The sequence below is a fragment of the Pelodiscus sinensis genome, chromosome 1 (genome assembly GCF_052426305.1).
Source record: "Pelodiscus sinensis isolate ZL-2025 chromosome 1, ASM5242630v1, whole genome shotgun sequence".
NCBI lineage: Eukaryota > Metazoa > Chordata > Testudines > Trionychidae > Pelodiscus > Pelodiscus sinensis.
The window spans coordinates 226,229,517-226,249,465 of record NC_143052.1 but is presented as its reverse complement, the minus strand read 5'-3'; positions in this window follow the sequence as shown (position 1 = coordinate 226,249,465).

The window sequence follows — 19,949 nt, the reverse complement described above, 5'->3', positions numbered from 1 at the left end:
AGTCCGAACTACCTAGTTCGAGCCCCGTGTAGCCGCGCTACACGGGATTCGAAGCAGCGGGGATTTAAAAATGGCGGCTCCCCGCTTATGCTAATGAAGCCCGGGAAATTCAAATCCCGGGCTTCATTAGCAAGTGCGGTATGCATACATTACCCCGCTAGTTCGAACTAGCGGGGTAGTGTAGACATACCCTAAGTGTGTGGACGCTCTCTCTTGGGCAAAAAGAACATCTCTTGTGCAAAAATACATGCAGCGTGGACAATCTCTTGTGCAAGAACTTTTTGTGGAAAATCTCTTCCACAAAAAGTTCTTGCACAAGAAGACTACAGTGTAGTCATAGCCCAGGTCGCAAAATTTACAGGAGCTCTGAGGCAGCCTCAAGTGACACATGGGCTGAGCCAGCCTTTGGCTGTCCCCAGGATCAATAGGAAGGAAAAGTGTCATAACAATTTCTCTACATGTCCCACTCCATAGGTCTTGTGCCAAGATCCAATAGAAACCTTAGGGGAAGAAGGAAAACTTGCAAAGGTGTTTAAGACTATTAATTAATATCCCTTCCTTTCAATTTCGATTATACTTCCTAATTTCTGTTTTCATCCTTTATATTTCAATTTAGTAACTACACTATTAAACGTGTACAGCATATTTAGATATTATATACATTAAAGCTGTTTTTAATTTCATGGCTTAACTCCACTCCATGATATTCTAAATTAAGTTAAACATGAAATAATGTAGCTAATTATACACTTTTCCTTGTCTCTTTTGGTATTTATAAGTTTTGTCTCCACCCTGCCGATTTAATTAATCTATTGTCTTATAATGCACAGCCACTAGAGCATAACATAAAGAGGGTAGATCAACAATTAGAAAGCTATCTGTCAGTCACCTAAGTCTTTGTGCTAATGAATATATAGGATCCCTCATAATCAACCACGAAGGCTTATCCTGTGATTGCTAATGCCTCTACTACTCAGATTGTTGGCAGTCAAATTGCTGTCATTTACTATTAGTTTTTTTTCTTTTGATCACAGTTTTAGAAACCTAGTTTTTGTCTGTCTTCCGCTGAACACCCTTTCTGTTTTGCTTTGGCTGAATTAAACGTAAAAATATATTGTCTGTTACCTTTTTATCTTTCTTTCCGATTAACTTAATTATGTTTTCTCCCTCTGTGGTGAGAGGAACCATTCACTGCAATTTTAAATAATACTAAAATATGAGAAAGGAACTTAGATTCATAGATTTTTAAGGATGAAAGAGGTCATTATGATCACCTAATTTTAATTTTCAAATCTCTGCATAAATTGCAGCCACAGAATCTCACCTACCAATTCCTGATATTTAGCTGAGTTACTGAAGTCCTCAGATCATGATTTTAAGACTGCCAGTAACAAATCGTTCACCATTTATATTTGTTTGTAAAGTAAGTGACCTATATCCCATGCTGCAGAGGAAAATGAAAACCACTCAGAGTCTTTGTTAATTTAATCTTCTCAAACCCATATATGGTGATTAGTTGGACCATGAGCATGTCGGCAAGACCCACCATCCACCTAGTAAAGAATTCTTTGTAGTAACTTCTCTTTGAGTCATGTGGTCTCAGCAGTTCTTTGAAATGTTAAAATTGTGAAGATCTGCAATCACAGGCAATGCTTACAACTTTTCCCTGGGGATGCCCAACCTCTTCTCAGCCCTAACCCCCTTGCACACTCCATCCTGCTTTTTCTCACCCTTACTCCACCTTAGGCCCCAACACCCTTCATCCATTCTTCTAAGGCCTCATCTGCCTCGACTCTTTCTTCCTTTCTTTTCCCACTCATTTCTGCTTTCTCACCCAAGTGTGACCCATCCCTGCTCACTTCCCTTCCTCCCAGTGACTCCTGAATGCCACTGAACAGCTGTTCCAGCACAGGCTGGAAGGAGAGAGATAATTTCGGCTGCCAGTGGGTGCTAAGTACCCACTAATTTTTTTCAGCTTTCAAGCAGCCACGGAGTTGGTGCCTATGTCTACAATAACAAATATGAAAAATTTAGCCAGTGAAAAGATTTAGGAACTAACATAGCATTGATATTAAGAAAGGAAATGACTCAACATTTTAACATAACTAAGGGAAAATGATTAACTGATTCTAGCACATAAGTTAAATAAGAACAAAGAGAAAATTAGAAGCAGAGTATACTTGGAAATGTTGCCATATTTCTTCTTCCACAGATCAATTCCAGTGGAATTCAGACTTGATGACTTTTTAGTTTTGTGTCTGCTTCATTTTTTATCATTTTATTGTTATATTGTAAAAAATCAGTAACGGGAAGCAATCATTCTTCCTCTGTTTAATACAGAGAGTCTGTGCAAGTTTATAGTTGCCTCAAGCATTCACCCTTTCCTTGAACTATGGCTATATTACTACAGCAACCAGTAGTTTGCAGCAGGGAGCAGCCATGTTTGTTGATTTTTTTTCTGCTTTCTTGAGGCCAGAATATCTTTGTAAAAAGTCATATGTCAAAAGATACATTTTCATTTGCACAAAGCCAACAGACTCATGCAGAGAATTTCTACAAATATAATTCTGTCTGTAGAGAAAGGAATCCAGGAATAAGTGCAAGCACTATCGTAATGTCGGAAAGGAACCTCAGTAAGGCCTGCAAGTACTGCTCAGCCCAGGGAAACTGTATTTCCAAATAACGTTAGAGGTCCCTTCTCTTCCCCTCCACTCAACCTCTGCCCAAAATCAACTCAAGAGGATGGGAGGACATTAAGAATCAAATGTTGTTCTTTCTGTGTAAGCTTTTTTTCACCCCATGCTGGATGAATCTGCTTCACCTATGAATCTGCTGCATCCAACCTATATTTGACAAGATTCTCATACCTGTACTTATGATCAAATAATTGTCTTCCACATATTAATCTGAGGAAGTGGGTCTGGCCCACGAAAGCTCATCACCTAATAAACCATTTTGTAAGTCTTTAAAGTGCTGCATAGTCCTGTCTTTTGTTTCAGCTAGAACAGACTAAAACAGCTGCATCTCTGTAACAAGAAACATGGGTCATTGGTTAATTTAAACTATTGAATCAATGTATGTTTTATATAGCATCTACTTTAATCTCAGCTCTTCCTGTTAATAATGAGGAAGATGAGACATGTGAAATATTTGGAAGTAATATAATAATGAGGATGTTAATCAGAAATAGCATTTTCCTGTGTTCCCCAAGAAAAGATTAATCAAGGCTATTATTCTATGTACTCAGGATTTATTTTCTTTAAATACCTCCATTCATAATTGCTGCAAAGAAACTTTCCTGCTCTCTTGTTGTTTCCTATCGTCTTATCTTGTCTCATGCTTTCTGAGAACTTTTGGTCCCTTTCCTGGCTATTGTTAAGACTTTCTATTTTAAATGAAAGAGGAAAAATTATTAAAAGAAAACCATTTGCCTGACTGAAAATGAGATAGGAAATGTTTTTGAGTGCAGGTCCCTCCGAAAACATAGGTGGTGTAAAACTCCATGACCAACCATCTTATTCAAGCAGTATACTGGGACATTAGAGGGATGTAGGAATCTCTTTAATATAGGTCTTAATGAAAATGTCTTCTGTTAGACACACAGTTTTAATTCATGGTAAGTGTGAAACCTCAGTCTCTATCATGCACATTCCTCTTTAAACTTCTTTGTTGCCAATTCTATTCCATTTCTTTAAATAGCGAGGGAAGGAGAAGCAAGAACTCTCTTTTTATTAATACTATGTTAACCCATTGGGGCATCTAATTGGGGCTTCCAGGTGCTAGTGTAGTCAGAGTAAGCGTAAGAGTAAGAGTAATAACATTTTGCCTAACACTTGATATAGTACCAAATCCTGATTCTGTTTATTGGCTACAAACTCACATTGAATTCATGGGAGCAAGAATGAGCCCATTGAATCACTAGAAAAATTATTTGTATTTCTTTTCCAGTTGTAATGTGCTCAGCCCTCCTGCCTTCACTGCCATTGAACACTGGGCAATTCTCTTCAATGGGATAGCCAAAGCAATTTTCTTCAGAGGACTCTGCAAGGTAGGCACAGTGTTACCATGGTGATGAGTACAGAGTAAGTATCTAGATGGATTCATTGCCTATCATTGTATAACAACTACTATTGACTATTTATGTAAGTTACACGCTATCTGCCATCCAATCTCTCACTGTTTTCATTTTTTCCATCAAATATATTTTCTGTAGAACTTACTTTGCTTGTTTTGATACTACTTGGATTTTATATCTGATTTTCAGCACTTCCACACTGTTGAAAAGAATACAACAATGCAACATAATTGGCTGTGAAGGTCATTGCAACATTTCAATAATACCTTGAAGAGAATGTAATCATATGATCAGATAAAAAAGTAAATCACGTTCAGAAAAAGAAAACATCCCCTGGTGCCTTAATGTAAAAAGAAGTACATTTATACTGTCCCTAAAATATCCCTGTTATTAGCCTTTGTGCTTAGGAAGACTGTGCAAAATATATACTCCCTTTGCAAAGGAGGACAATGATGATCAGGGTTGTTGCTTATGACCTATCCTTACAGATCCTGTAGATCAGTGTTTCTGAAAGTGCTCCGTGAAACCACTTTGAGAAACACATTAACTGGCCACCCCAGTTTGTTTATTTACTGGCACCACAGCCACGGAGCCGCATGTCTCTCATTCATTCTGTTTCGTCCTTTGCAGCCAAGGGGAGCTGCGGGAAGCGGCGTGGGCCGGACCTCCGCTTCCTGCTGCTCCACTTGGCTGCAAAGAGTGAAACGGAGACAATGAGAGCCACGAGGCTCCGTGGCCGCAGCACCAGTACATAAACAAACCGGGGTGACCAATTAATGTGTTTCTCAAAGTGGTTTCGCAGAACACTTTTAGAAACACTGCTGTAGATGAAACAGGATAAGCTCCGGTAAGAATGGACCCAATTCTGAAGCACATATTTGTCCTTTTTGACATCAAAAGAACAAGTTCAGGCCCCACATGTTACTCCACAACACCTATTCACTTTCAGAAAAACCATGAAGTCATCTTCAGGATTTGTTTGTTTATTTAAAATTTTAATGGCACATTGTTTGTTGTTTGCTTTATTTATCAGCATAGACCCACTGAAACTGATTTTTTTCAGTGGAGTACCAGGCAATGTTTTCCTGATCATCTGAGGATCCTTCAGTTATTTGGATGACACACCTTTTGTTATCTTAATCACCCTGCCTCCCTCTGTTTATTAACAAACTCCGCATCCCAAAGGCAAAGCTCAGAGCAGCACAAGCTCTGTTGCAGTTAAGAGCTGTATCTGAGGGTAGGGCATGCATTTTAAACAGATCTCAAGTATGAAATTCAGAGGTTCAACCTTCAAGGGGTCTACAGACTCCTTATCGCCCCCTAAAAGGTACTCCTGGGATTGGACTATACATTTCTCCCTGAAAAGGTGAATGTTTCACCATGACAACCCATGTGGAGCACTGGGCACAAAAGCACATTTCACTCAGACACAAGTGGTTACACTGCTGGTGAATGAGCCTCATGATAGTCAGTCACTGAGATAAGTTAAGTGATGACACACTTATGAATTATTATTTCTTTCTTGGAGCATCCATATATTTCTAATTATTGTTAAAATATAAAAAGGCACGCTTTTATGGTTCCTCTTCCCTGACATACTGTGACCATGGAAACTGAGTGAAGTGCAGAGGTGGTTAAATCAGAGGGCAAATCATGGTGCATCATTAGAAATGTTTTCTTGACAGAAAATTGAAACGTTGAACAAAACTGAAATTTCCCCATGAAAAAAAATAGATTTTTTGGAAATCTAATTTTTCATCCAAAAGCATTCTGTTGGAAGATTCCTAAAAGCTGTAAATAAAAAACTTCATTAAAAGAACTTTTATTTAGGTTGCAAAATCAAGTCTTGGAAGGTTAAGATATGCTAGATTTATGTGTTTCAGAGGGTAACTATCTTAGGCTGTGTCCAGACTCCATGCCTCCGTCGACGGAGGCATGTAGATTAGCCAGCTCGGAAGAGGGAAATGAAGCCGCGATTAAAATAATCGCGGCTTCATTTAAATTTAAATGGCTGCCCCGATCTGCCGATCAGCTGTTTGTCGGCAGATCGGGAGAGTCTGGACGCGATGCCCCGACAAAGAAGCCTTTCTTCATCGACACAGGTAAGCCTCGTGAAACCAGGTTTACCTGTGTCGATGAAGAAAGGCTTCTTTGTCGGGGCATCGCGTCCAGACTCTCCCGATCTGCTGACAAACAGCTGATCGGCAGATCGGGGCAGCCATTTAAATTTAAATGAAGCCGCGATTATTTTAATCGCGGCTTCATTTCCCTCTTCCGATCTGGCTAATCTACATGCCTCCGTCGACGGAGGCATGGAGTCTGGACACAGCCACAGTCTGTTTCAGCAAAAACGAGGAGTCCTGTGACACCTTAGGGTCTACACAACAGGGCAAAGTTTAATTAAGATATACAACTTCAGCTACGTTAATTGCGTAGCTGATATTGAAGTAGTTTAACTCGGCTTTTGGTGCTGTCTACACTGCAGGAAGTTGAAGGAAGAACACTGTTCCTTCAAGTTCCCTTACTCCTTGTGAAAGCAGGGTTACTGACATTGACCAGAGTGCCCCTCCCCCCCAGTTCGAATTAGAGGTCTTAACTAGATCGCTAATTCAAACCCTGGAAGATCAACAGCAATTGTTCAATCTTCCTCTGTAGTGTAGACATATTAAAGACTAACACATTTATTTGGGCATAAGCTTTCATGAGCTGTGGACTTCATGAAAACTTATGTCCAAATAAATGTATTAGTCTTTAAGGTACATCAGGACTCCATGTTGTTTTTGTTAGATTTAGAGTACCTTATACAACTTTAATTCTTTCCCTTATACATACATCTTCCACAAATGAATATAGAAAAATGCCCAGACAATGTGACCATGTAAATATGTATGATTTCATAAAGCTTGGGGGGAGGGGAGACACAATAAAGGTTGAACAAGCAACTGTAAATCTGGCATTTCCTCAATTCTAAATCCTTCAGTTTGCAACAATATTCTATATAGGTTGTTATGTCACACTTAGATCTGAAAACTTTCCAGTAGTGCAGTAAACAATGTGACTAAGATCTGAAATGTGTTTAATGTCTCATCGTTTCCTTGGGAGTAGATCTGGGTACAATCAGGTGTTTTGTTTATGTTTTTTGAAAATATGCATAAAAACACAAGGTGATATATGGGTATTTTAGCTAAAGAATAGGGATAGCAACGTGTAGATGACTGCATCATTAACCAATAAACCTAAGCTTATCGTTTAATCCTATTGACTACATACACTCCCTTCCCCCTGGCATTAGAGGCATTGAGAACAGGACAAGAAGTAATTTGCTAAAATTGCATCAAGGGAAATTTAAATTAGGGACCAGGAAAAACTTCTTGTCAGGACAGTTAAGTACTGGAATACATTACCTAGTGAGGTTTTGAAATCTCCATCAGACAAGGTTTTTAAGTACTGGTTAGAGAAACACCTTTCAGGAATGGTCAAAATAATACTCAATCCTGTTTCAGTGCTGACAACTAGAATAGATGATGTATCAAAATTCCATCCAGTACCCCATTTCTATGATTTTCTGCACCTAGCACATTGAATGGCACATGATAAGTAGAGGTGTGCAGGAACTGGATTTTCTGTTTAATGAGAAATTCCATGATTTTGAATAAAAAATCATTCCAAAAGAAGAAGAAGGGAAGTATAAAAAATATTCAAAATTTCCCCTGAATATTTCTTCCTCCTGCTCCTCCTCTTCCTCATTACCTTTTGTAGTTGAAGGAAATGCTTTTCTTCAATAAAAAAATAAAACTTTTAATTTTGATATTTAAAGTTGTTTTAGTTTAAAATAAAACAAAAAAGCTGTTTTGAAATTAAAAATAATATGCTAATACAAAACATGTCAAATCAGAATGTTTCAAACCGATCAAAATATTTTGTTTCAGTTTTTCCCAAAATGAAATTTCTGCAGAATTGACATATTTTACATCTGATCAGTAGGTATTTTCTGATGGAAAAAACATTTCAGAAACTTTCTAACCAGTTCCAGTGGTGACAGTTATGATATTCCTGGCAGAGTTCATTCAACATTCTTGGGCCAATACCAAGTCAACTCTGAAATCTAATTATTTCAACACAGTTTTTGGTGTGTATGTATTTGTCTACAGTATTTTAAATGAAAAGGTCAAAAAGAAAATCCATTATGTGCAACTGTAATACTCTTATAATCCCAATTTGGATTATCAGTGTATTTTGAATCCTTAATTTTTAGCACAGAATACAGTACTACTATTTTAGCCACACAATTAACTACATTAGCTAGTTGTGGGGGGAAATTCTTATCTCAGATAGGGATGGACCAACAGCTTCACATTCTACCAATGGACTGAGGAATCCCAGCATAGTCTTTTCCTCCCTCTCCCTTTCCCCTGGGAGTTGTGGGAGTTCCTGCCACATGTGATAACCAGTACATACGTTTGAGTCACTAGGGGCTGTAACTCCCAAGGTTTCCACACTGGCAAGACACTTAATGTGCACTAACTCTGCACTTGCTGAGCTGTAGCTAAGGCCATGTTTTCAATAGATGGAAGATCAACGCTGCTGCAATCAATCTTCCAGAGTTTGATTTAGCGAGTCTAGGTAAGACTCGTTAAATTGAACTCAGAGGGCACCTCTGCCAGCTGCTGGTACACCTGTCTGTGCAAGGAGTAAGGGTTGCCAACAGCAGTGATTGCTCCCATCAGCCTTCTGTTGTGGGGATGGTGGGGAAATGCAAAACAAGACTCCAGCTATGTAATTAACATAGCTGTAGTTGCACTTCTTGCTTTAACATTCCCTTAGACCTGGCCTGAGCCACCTTGATAAGAAGTGTGGAGCTTGCTGCATTCTGGCTAAAGCACTGGAGGTCCAGTCTGGATACTTCAATTGATTGTTGCATTCTGGCTGCCCTCCTGAAATGGCCCATAATCTCTCAAGTCACATCCACACTTTGATTGTGGAACTCGATGGTCTGCTTTCAGAGCTCCATTTATGAGTGTCTGCTTTCAGAGCCCCATTTGCACCAGGACACAGAGCAAACTAGTCAGATGAAATTCTTATGCTGTTGAACACAAAGACAAATTTCTGTGTATGTGAATGTGTGAGAGAGAATGCAGTGCAAAGAACCAGGGAGGGAGGCAGGGCTGGGGGAGCTGAGCCTCAGGAAGGGTTGTTTCCTGCTCCTTTCTGAAATTACAAATCAGCATGCTGACATCCCTCCAAACAGTTTCCCCCCTCCTCTCACACACACACTACCTGTCACACACACTTCCCTCCCCTTTTCCCAACGTCTGTTGAAAAGTAGCTCTATGTGATAGTGTCAGATAGTGTCAGAACTGCTAATGTAGACATTCTCCCCCACCACAATAAGCATAGCATTCACACACAACAGCCATTTTTCTGCAGCACTCTTTGAGCAGTGCTGTAACTACCAGGGCCTTACATCTGTTAGTGTAGGCACAGTCCAGGTCTTTTTTCTCTCCTACAGCTGTTTTGGAAGTTACCAACTAGTCTTAGTACAGTGTGCAGGAGTTACGGCTGTTGCTTAGGTGGCAGTGGTGTCCAGGCATAACAGATATGGTTATACTTTACCATTTCATATCTCTGAATAAGATGAGCAGAATTTCATGGGCCAAAAAAAAGGCACCTGCATTCTGTGGATTTTATTTCTGCCAAACTTTAACAGTCTGCTTTAAACAAGGAGGCTACGTCTAGACTGGCATGATTTTCCATAAATGCTTTTAACAGAAAAGTTTTCCGTTAAAAGCATTTTCCGAAAAGAGCGTCTAGATTGGCACGGACGCTTTTCCGCAAAAGCACTTTTTGTGGAAAAGTGTCCGTGCCAATCTAGACGCGCTTTTCCGCAAAAAAGCCCCGATCGCCATTTTTGCGATAGGGGCTTTTTTGCAGAAAACAAATCTGAGCTGTCTACACTGGCCCTTTTGCGCAAAAGTTTTGCGCAAAAGGACTTTTGCCTGAACGGGAGCAGCATAGTATTTCCGCAAGAAGCACTGATTTCTTACAGTAGGAAGTCAGTGCTTTTTCGGAAATTCAAGCGGCCAGTGTAGACAGCTGGCAAGTTTTTCCGGAAAAGCGGCTGATTTTCCGGAAAAACTGGCCAGTCTAGACACAGCCGGAAGGTGTGATGGTGTCTTAAAAATAATGTCACAAGAAAATATTTTAGTGGAAATTGCTAAGTTACTTACTGAGATAAATGCAGTCTCCCCTATACTTTATAAATGATCCCTAACCTTGCTAGAACCAGCTGCATGACCTCTAGGCATCACCATGTAGCACCACGAGTGCTGTCTTGCAACACACATTAACTCCTTATGCAGAACTATCTTTGCCACCTTGTATTGAGGTGTGATACTCAATGTGTTTCCCAGACCTGAAAAGGAGCTCTGTGTAAGCTTAAAGCTTTTCTCTTTCACCAACATATGTTCATCCAATACAATGCATTTCCTCACTTATCTCGTCTCTCTAATATCTTGGAACTGGCATGGCTTTATCAACACTAAAACAAAGCAGAAGAAAGTAACAGTGTAAAGATAGTTTCTTTTCTGCAGAGATTATTCTAAAAGCACAAGCCTCTGCTGCTCAAGCTGAAGGCCATATCCATTAGTTGTGAGACAACAGCAGATTCATTAAACTAGCTATGTGGCCTTGCCACTAGGTTGACAAAAGAACCCACACTATATAAATGTGGGTGACAATAGACTTATTGGTGACAGAAATATGAGAGACTTGCAGCTTGGTTAATATATAGATGTAGAGGTCAATTGCGGAAGAACTCTGTATGTGTGAAGTATAGAGGTAGTGAGGCCTGCATTCTCCCCTCTTTTCCATTCTCCCCTCTTTCCCTACTACTGATGAGCCAGAAGCAAGCCTCTATAACATACGCCATTGTAGCAAGAATGAATTGTAGATAAGGGTGGGAACATAACAATCTTGTTTACCTAAATGTACTGATCATGTAAACAAATTTAAAGGACAAGCAGTACAGCTGCGCCATACTGTAACAAGCAATGAGTAACCCCTGGAAATTTCCAAACTGCCACAAACAAGGAAGAGACACAGTATTTAAAGCTGCACCAGAGCACAGCAATTTGGACCTTACTGATGGGCTTTGGATACTGGCACCTCAGAAGCTGAAACAGTCTCCCACTTCATCTGCAGCCAAAATGGGTTCCCCGGTTATCAGAAGGGATGTAAAAAATGCCACTTTTCCTATCATGTTCTTTTAGTTAAGGGATACAGCTGATAGCTGTCAGGAAATAAACTGCTTGTGTTTGACAGATACCTGTGTAGCATGTCTTTGTACTTTGAGAACCCAGTGTCGGACCTCAGACTTACTCTTGCCAGCAAAAATAGACTTGGAAGGATGAATATTTTTATTGATAAATTTTGATTTCACTATACACACAGAACACAAAATATTTTAATGGATAACAGAAATTTACAGATAGATGAAGAAATACTGTTTGCAAAGTTTTACAGTCAAAATCCAATGATCCACTCTTGAATTAGACTTATCACACATGTAATAGTGAATGAATAGTAAAACAGATACGATTTGTTGATTTAAGAATATTCAGTATGTATGTTTGGACAGGGAATGTTTCATAGGCATTTACACCAGGGATACTCCAGCCCTGGAGCACACACAGAAAAAAACAGTGGGGCTCAGCATCCATCAGCAGTGCTATAGATGAGGATCAGTGTCTTCCCTCCCCTCTCCACCCCACATGCCTCCTGCCTGTCAGCAGAATAAGCTCATTTCCTTCCCTCCTCCCAAACTCCAGGCACCTACTTCATATCAGCTGTTCAGCTGCATGCAGGAGGTGCTGCACGATAGGAGACAAAAGGGGGCATGAAGAGGTGGGGAGAGAGGCAGGAAGATGTGGGTCAAGGTTTGAACAAGGGCAGGAATGGATTATGGTCATGGAGGAAAGGGTGGAGTGGGTCAGGTCCTGGGTTGAACATCCACACCCCCCCCCCCCTATGGAATGTTGTCAGTTTGTGTTTCAATGAGTATAAAACCTTCATATTTTGAACCTTGATGTCTACTGTCACTAAATATTTGTCTGCCCCTCCCAAAAAATTTATTTCCCATGACTATGAAAATTTAAACAGCTATTTTAAAAGAATGCTTAGAGACCATAATTTTCCACATTTGCAAAAAATTAAATAGATAAACTTCTGTAAAAGCTTAAAATAAGCATCAGTTTTATCTATCATATTTCTACAAAGAATTACATAGAATTCTGCCAAACCCACTAATAGTTGGGTTCATGGTATCACATGATTTCTGTCAATTGGTTCAAGTAGGCTTTTAACAGGATTTGGAAAGGAACAGAAACTTATGGAACACAACAATTAAGCAGGAGCAACCATGTATCTACCTTATGGGTGCCACCTATCTGGGAAGACTGGGATTACTCCTTGCTTTCCTTTAACCCAGGCCACATTTTTAAAGTAAAATAGAACAGGTAAATAAATGACTGTCTCTATTGACTTCCTTCTGATACCATGAGCAATTAAATCAAATGTTAGGGACAGAACACAGCTAAACTATTAGGATTGTCATGATGATATATTTTTATGTTTCTTTCATTGTTCAAGGTTTCCCATGTATAAGTAATATACTGAGATAGTGGCTCCTAAGACTTTGTGTGTCTCCCCCGCCCCAACTCTACCTACATAAATAAAATATTGTCACGAGTCCTTGAAAAAAATTCAGTTAATTTCTAAGTTCTGACCTTCTCAGCCACACATTCTTATGTATATAGATCATTTGTGGTCAGGTTTTCATTTTAGATAAGCAGTAATCTGAGCAGAATCCATTTTGGCTGTCAATATATCCATTTACGATTATATACAAGTGAAGCACTTTATCACCAATAAGGCTTTTATTGTGCAATGGTTTCCTAACATAAGCTGAACTCAAGCCGTCATGACCCCTTTCATCGTATGTAAGTAGTCATTGAATATGTTTGTGGATTTTCCACTGCTAAAGGTTAGCAACAATAATGTGCCTTGACTGTCCTACTTTTCATCTTATCTTTAAAAGAGACGATGGAAAAGTTATTGATTTTTCTAAGACATATTCTATTGCCAGAGCTTGCTTTCTAATTGATTGTGAAGCTACAGTATGATCAAAATAAAAGGCCTTATGTCAAATCACAGAATGCTAATCTGACATGAACAACTACTAAGCCTGTAGCATAAGCACCACATCTCTTCCACACAATTTTTCTAATATGGCTGTTAACTTTGTTCAAATCCATTAACAAAACTAACAGCAAATACCAACTGTATTATACAGCCACATCTAGTTCCTAAAATCAATAGAAAGCTACATTATGTTTGCTTACATTGCTAATTCAGTCTCTTCATTACTGAATTTTAGAAGATATGTCCATCTGAAAGACACATTACATTATTTTTTTGTCATGTAAAATAAAATATGTGCTTCTTCTATCCACCCATCTGCTAGGTTTTGAACAGTGGGAAATCATTCCTATTTCTGTATTTGAGAGCTCAAAGATTAAGAAACTTCTCTCAACTGCTTGGACATATGGGAGACAGATTCTGCCTCAGGTTTGTTTTTCACAGGTTTAACTCCATTGGCTAAAATAAGGTTGCTCCTGATTTAAACAGGCATCAGTGAGATCAAGTTCAGGCCCGTAGACTCCAGGGGAATGTCTACGCTACTGGGAAGATCAACAGCTTGCGGTCAAGCTTTCAGGGACTGATTTAGTGGATCTAGTGAAGGCAAGCTAAATCAAACTCAGAAGGTGCCACCGTTGGCTCCAGTACTCCTGTTCCTCATGAAGAGAAAGGAAAGCCAATGGGAGTGTTTGCTCCTGTTGACCTTCCGCTATGTGGATGGTGATTTAAGATATGTCAACTCCAGCTACGCAATTAATGTAGCTGATGTTGCATATTTTAGGTTGTCCTTCTGCTCCAGAGTAGACCAGGCCCAAAATATCTGAAGAGGAACAGTCAAACAAGAAATATTTCATACAGTTTTCATACAACAGCTAAAAGATTTCTGACTTCAAACTGCTTTTTGAAGACTTATTTTTTTGGGGGTCATCCTTGTTTCCAGAAGATTCCTGAAGAAACCTGGTAGAGATCAGTCATACCTAACTGAAATGCCTGTTAAAATGGATAAGAGGCTTCATGAATTGAATTGAGTGAACATTGTATAGGCCCCAATTGAGGGATCTATTGTTTATGGCGACGAGAAGAAGAATCTAAATAGTTTCACAGAGAAAATCAAAGCTCTGATGGTGCAAGCAGAAAGGGCGTGATCTGTAAAGGAATTGAGGTGCCTAAATCCATGATTTAAGTGCCCAAATCCCAGTTTTGGCTCCACTGCAGAGCATGCATTCTGCAGACTCTCTCCAGTTGTTCAGACATGTATCTCCTGCGTAAGTCCTAAAACATTCATTAACCGAGGCAAAGAGCATTCATGAACTGGGGGAAAATATTAGCCACATAAGTCTTGTGTGGAGCCCACTCCAGTTATCAGCATTTGAACATGTCGCCCAGAGTTCATTCCATTCAAATCTAGGCAAAGTTGCATAGAACATCTTTTTTTTTAATGGCAGAATTAACTCAATGATAGAAATGCAGTGAGTTGACAAAACACATTATCTTTAACATTCACCATTATTATGAGTATTATCTTTTCTTTTTTTGGAGTCCTCAATATTATGCAAAATTGTTGTTCTGAAATTATACGCTAGAGGTTAGATTTTAAAATATATTTAGGCACCTAGTAGGATTCTCAAAAGCATCTAGGAGCTTAAAACTTATTCATTTCAATAAAGCTGTTAGTCTCTAGGCCCTAGGCTACAGTAGGGAGTTATTTTGAAATGCCCCCCCCCCCCTTTTTGAAATAATAAGTGGAGCACCCATACTACTAAACCCATTATATCAAAATAACAGGTTGGTTATTTCAAAATCTGTACTCCTACTTTCCTCAGGAAATAATCTTATTTTGAAATAGTTATTTGGAGAGTTATTATTTCAAATTTAGTTACTTTGAAATAATTTTCTAGTGTAGACATACCCTAAGATGCCATAGTATTGCTTGTTATTTCAATGGTTATTAGACACGCAGATGTTTTTGAAAACTCCATTTCTAAAGGTGCCTAACTCCTTTAAAATCTGACTCAGGTCTGTTTGTTAAGTTTCCACTTGCTGCATGAAATCCTTCAACAAAACATTGCTGTACCCAAGAGTTTTGCCACAGTAGTAAAAGTATGAATGTCTCCTTACTCATTTTTGGTTCATAAAGCAAATACTGTCTGACTAACCATTGCTCATAGAGAAGAGGCTGGATGGAATCAAAGTCAACTTTGTTTTGTTTTCTATAGTGAGTTAATGATTGATAATGATTTAATATATGCATGATGATTAGAAGTTCTGTTTAGGATACAGTCTATTTTTCTCCACATCCATTCAATAATTATATTTAAAGAAAGCACTGCTGTGTAGCCATTCAGCTTTCAGTTTTTAGCTTTCCAAGATAGAATAGTTATTTGTAAAGGTCATTCTGATAAATAAACTTGTAGCCTTGAACACCTGAGCAAGCATTCAAAGTAGTCCAGCGCTTCATCATCTTTGAAGCTAAATAACACATTTAGCTTGCAAATGAAGTGCATCTCTCCACTGTCATTCTGAAGGAGAAACCTATATTTAAGCACACCACCTGTGCATTTTTACTGATAGTAACTAAAACTATTTCTGGTTCAATCTTTAAAATCATTTTATAAAGATCAGCTTATGCTATGATGTATTATGCAAAGCAACATATTTACAGCACATAATTATATATTAATATATCATGACTGTTTAGACACTGAACTCCTCAAAATTAGCATTTTAGAGGAACTTTATGGGGGAAACCAAACTGCCTGATTTCAGTTGAAATAGTTCAAAGTATGGAATTGCTATTATTATCTGCTTAGATCAATGTGAGCTGAAGATAATGTTAAATGGTTACTCAACAAAAATTAGTGTGCAGCATGATGGAGAATAAAAAAAAATAGAACAAAATATAATCCACATGTTTTAAGAAGAAAGAAAGAAAGAAAGAAAGAAAGAAAGAAAGAAAGAAAGAAAGAAAGAAAGAAAGAAAGAAAGAAAGAAAGAAAGAAAGAAAGAAAGAAAGAAAGAAAGATATGATTGTCTCTCTGTACTTCTTTCTGGTAGGCACTGTGATGTTGAGGGAGAATTGAAGGTAAAGGTTTTGTGGATCAGCTTCTGTCGAGGAGGAAACACAAAAGAAAGGATAGAAAAAGCTGAATTGTAGGAGAAACAGACAAATGAGGTATAATTAAAGGCACAGATAGGATGTTAGGGACAATGCAATAAAAGAAGATTGACAGGGTGAAGATTAAGCATACAATTTTAAAAGGAATCCCATAACACAGTTTTTGGAAGGAATTCTGAGGTCTGTGCCTTGAAGCCTTGGTGTAAGATGGTCATGATAGGCCCTCTTCACCTTGCGATCTGCATCTATTAATCTGCCTGCTTGCTGGCTGGTATAACGGATCGAAAGGGAACCAGCATAGAAGAATGTCCCCTACTCGCTTCTGTAATCGGGTTTGTCTTGGCCACTTAAGAGAAATAAAGCCAACTAGAATGTGGGTGCAAACAAAACAGGATATTTAATTATCAGTTCCAAACAAAATAGATGAAAGGTAAACCGAAAGATTAAGAACATAAGAATAACAAGGACCCTCACAACTAAAGATAAGTAACAAAAAAGTGGTATGCTGACTGTGACACAGGTGAGATTCCTCCCCCTAGGACAGGATCCAAGTAACAGAATGGAAGATTAGGAAATTTCTACCAAGTCCTGCAGCTTGAGGACAGTATCCAGATTCCAATGAGACATATCAATGAGACATATCCAGATTCCAATTCCAGATGGTATCACAGGTAAGGAGTGATACAGTGATGTTAGCTCTCCAATGATGGTTGGCCCATTCTTCCTCCCTTTGTAATTGTGGATGTCTGTTTGTCTTGAGTTAGGAGGGGTGGCAGCTGGTAACACACCCCTTGATTGTAGGTGAGCTCACCCTCCCTCAACCAGACTGTAACAATATGGCTTTTCTGTAGCCATGTTGAAAGGCCTGTGCTAGGCCTGAAACAAAGCCACCTTTGCAGCAAGACTGAAGAGCAGCAGCCATTAACTGTAAGGCCTGAAGTCACATACTCACAATTCCATCTAAATTGTATTAAAAAGTGTCACACCAGGCTGAGAGGAGGGGACTTTGCCCTGATAGTTCCCCCCACTGTCACCAGAAAAAGAAACAGATCTAAAGATGGGTAAAGAAAACTTAAGTAACGTCATTCTTTCTGGCAAGAAGCTGCTTATCAATAGAGAATGTTGTGGAATCCTCACTCTGTGATCATTGTCATTACACTTTCCGATTGTTTGACTGTGTGATCTCTGTCTGGTTTGTAACTGTTTCTTTCTGTCTGTTGTATAATTAATTTTGCTAGGTGTAAATCAATTAAGGTGGTAGGGTATGATTGGTTAGGTAATTTTGTTATGATTGGTTAGTAAAATTATACTAAAATAATTGGTTAAGGTATAGCTAAGCAAGACTCAGTTTTCATTATATAAACTGGGGTACAAGAAGGAGATCAGGAAGAAGAAGATCGGAAGTAGCAGAAGCAGAAGGAGGAAGGAAGGAAAAGGCTGGAAGACCAAAGAGAGACAAGGAACTCCAAGAAGAAAAACTCACCTCCAAGACCCAGCCTAAGATAAGAGCGTCCAGGACTCTCCTGTACAACCGAGATGTGCAGCAGCTAAGATCCAGAGAGACTGACCTTGCCTGGACAACAGGGGAAGTCTGCCTGCCTTTCTCAAGACTGGTGAGCATGATACTGTGTGCTTAGCATGTGCATTCTGCTTGTTTGGGAACTGTCAATAAATAGAGGATAAGGACATTACTGTGTGAGGCTCTTTCAGTGACTAAAGATCCTGCAAAACCCGCAGGAAGATGCACCCTGAGCCTTAGGAATTGGGTAAGGGTGGGTGTGTAAATTAACAGGGTTGCACCTTGAGCCCTAGGAACTAGGTAAAGGTGTGTGTCCCTACTGTGTGGAAGGGTTAGAGAAATTTGTGCGGGTAACAAGACCTACATGCATTGTACTGTGTACCCCTCTAAGCAGATACAAACTCTGCCACTCAGAAGGGTAGCCCCTTAAAACTGGTGAGGCAGCACCTAAATAACCTGTTATTTATGGGAAGAATCCAAGTCATGTGTCTATCTAGTTTCTGGTCAAGAGTAGGAAAATTACCTTGGGGAAGAAGGAGAAGGGCAGCCAAGATGGAGTCCAAGTTGTTCTTTGGACATTCCAAGATGGCATCCCCAAACTGATAAACAGTTTTCCCTCTACTTGGTTATCCTCTTCTTACATGGCGTATGAGGAGAACAGGATTGTTTGCATTGTCCTCAACATACTCAAAACACTTACAGCTCTGTATTAAGAGAATTACCATAAGGAAACCTTGTGCTTCAGAGCTTCTTTTGATTGCCTCTGGGGGTCAGGATGGAATTTCCTGTTTCCATGTGTGATCAGTCAGATATATTCAAGGGGGCAGGGAAAGACAGATTTGCCTTCCCCAGAAGCATTAGAGAATGGAGATTGCAGTTGGATATGAGATACTAGATGACCTGAACAATTGCTCTGATATGTCACAGAGAATGTTGTTTCTTAGATGCCTGACTGGTGTGTCCTGCTCATTTGCTCAGGGTCTAATTGATTGACAGATTTGGTTTTGGGAAAGAACTCTCTATCAGGTAAGATTGGCAGGGATCTTAGCATTTTTTCATCTTCTTTTCCAGCATGAAGTGTGAACCACTTGCTGTGTTCATATGACTATATCTCACCAAATCAATTCCCGGCCATTGCAGTAGATGTAGGGATTGATGAAACACTTTGAGACTTAAATTCTTGGGATTAACATAGGAATATATGAGTGAAATGTTAAGGCCTGGGATATACAGGAAGCTAAAATAAATGATCCCTTCAGGACTTAAAATCCATGAAATTTGTTAAATGAAATCACAGGCCAATGCAAGAATAAGAAACATGACTATGACATGGAAGAGAATGGGGAGAAATTGCAGATGGCAATGTGAGTGACATGGGATTTAGGAAGACTGGAGAGCAATGACATTATACAAATGATACTCAGCTAAAAATTGCAGTTCTGGATTTGAATTTTGTTATATCTTGTGATTATTCAAATCTGAGTTGTGTAATGTAATAAATATTGTATTAACAGACACACATCATACTCACACTTAAAACATTCCATTTTGACATTTTCCAAATGCAAAGTTTAGATTGTTTTTATTAAAAACAACTTTTTAGTTAGAAATGTACTATGGTTGCATTTTTTAACATTAAAAATATTAAAGAAGACTTGGAAATAAAATGAAAGGTGTCATTTGAATGAATCCCGAGGTGTTTTACTTTCTTTTACCACATGGGACATAGCCATAGATCAATTCCTGGTTTGATTCGTGGTTGTCTATCACTGGGTCATGGGTTTATTACAGGGGTGGGTAGGTGATGTTCTGTGGCCTTCACTGGCCAGGAGGTAAAACTAGATTGTTATGATGGTCCCTTCTTGACCTTAAAATCTGTGAATCTATTAAATGTTTTATTCAACCCTACATTGCTCTTTTTAATGTGGATTCACCAAGAATTTGAGGGAGAAAGTTAGAAAAAAAATTATTTTTGGAAAAGAGCACCAAACTGCAAAACTGAATGTTCACAATATCTATTGCTGAGCCATTAGAAGGAACCAGTC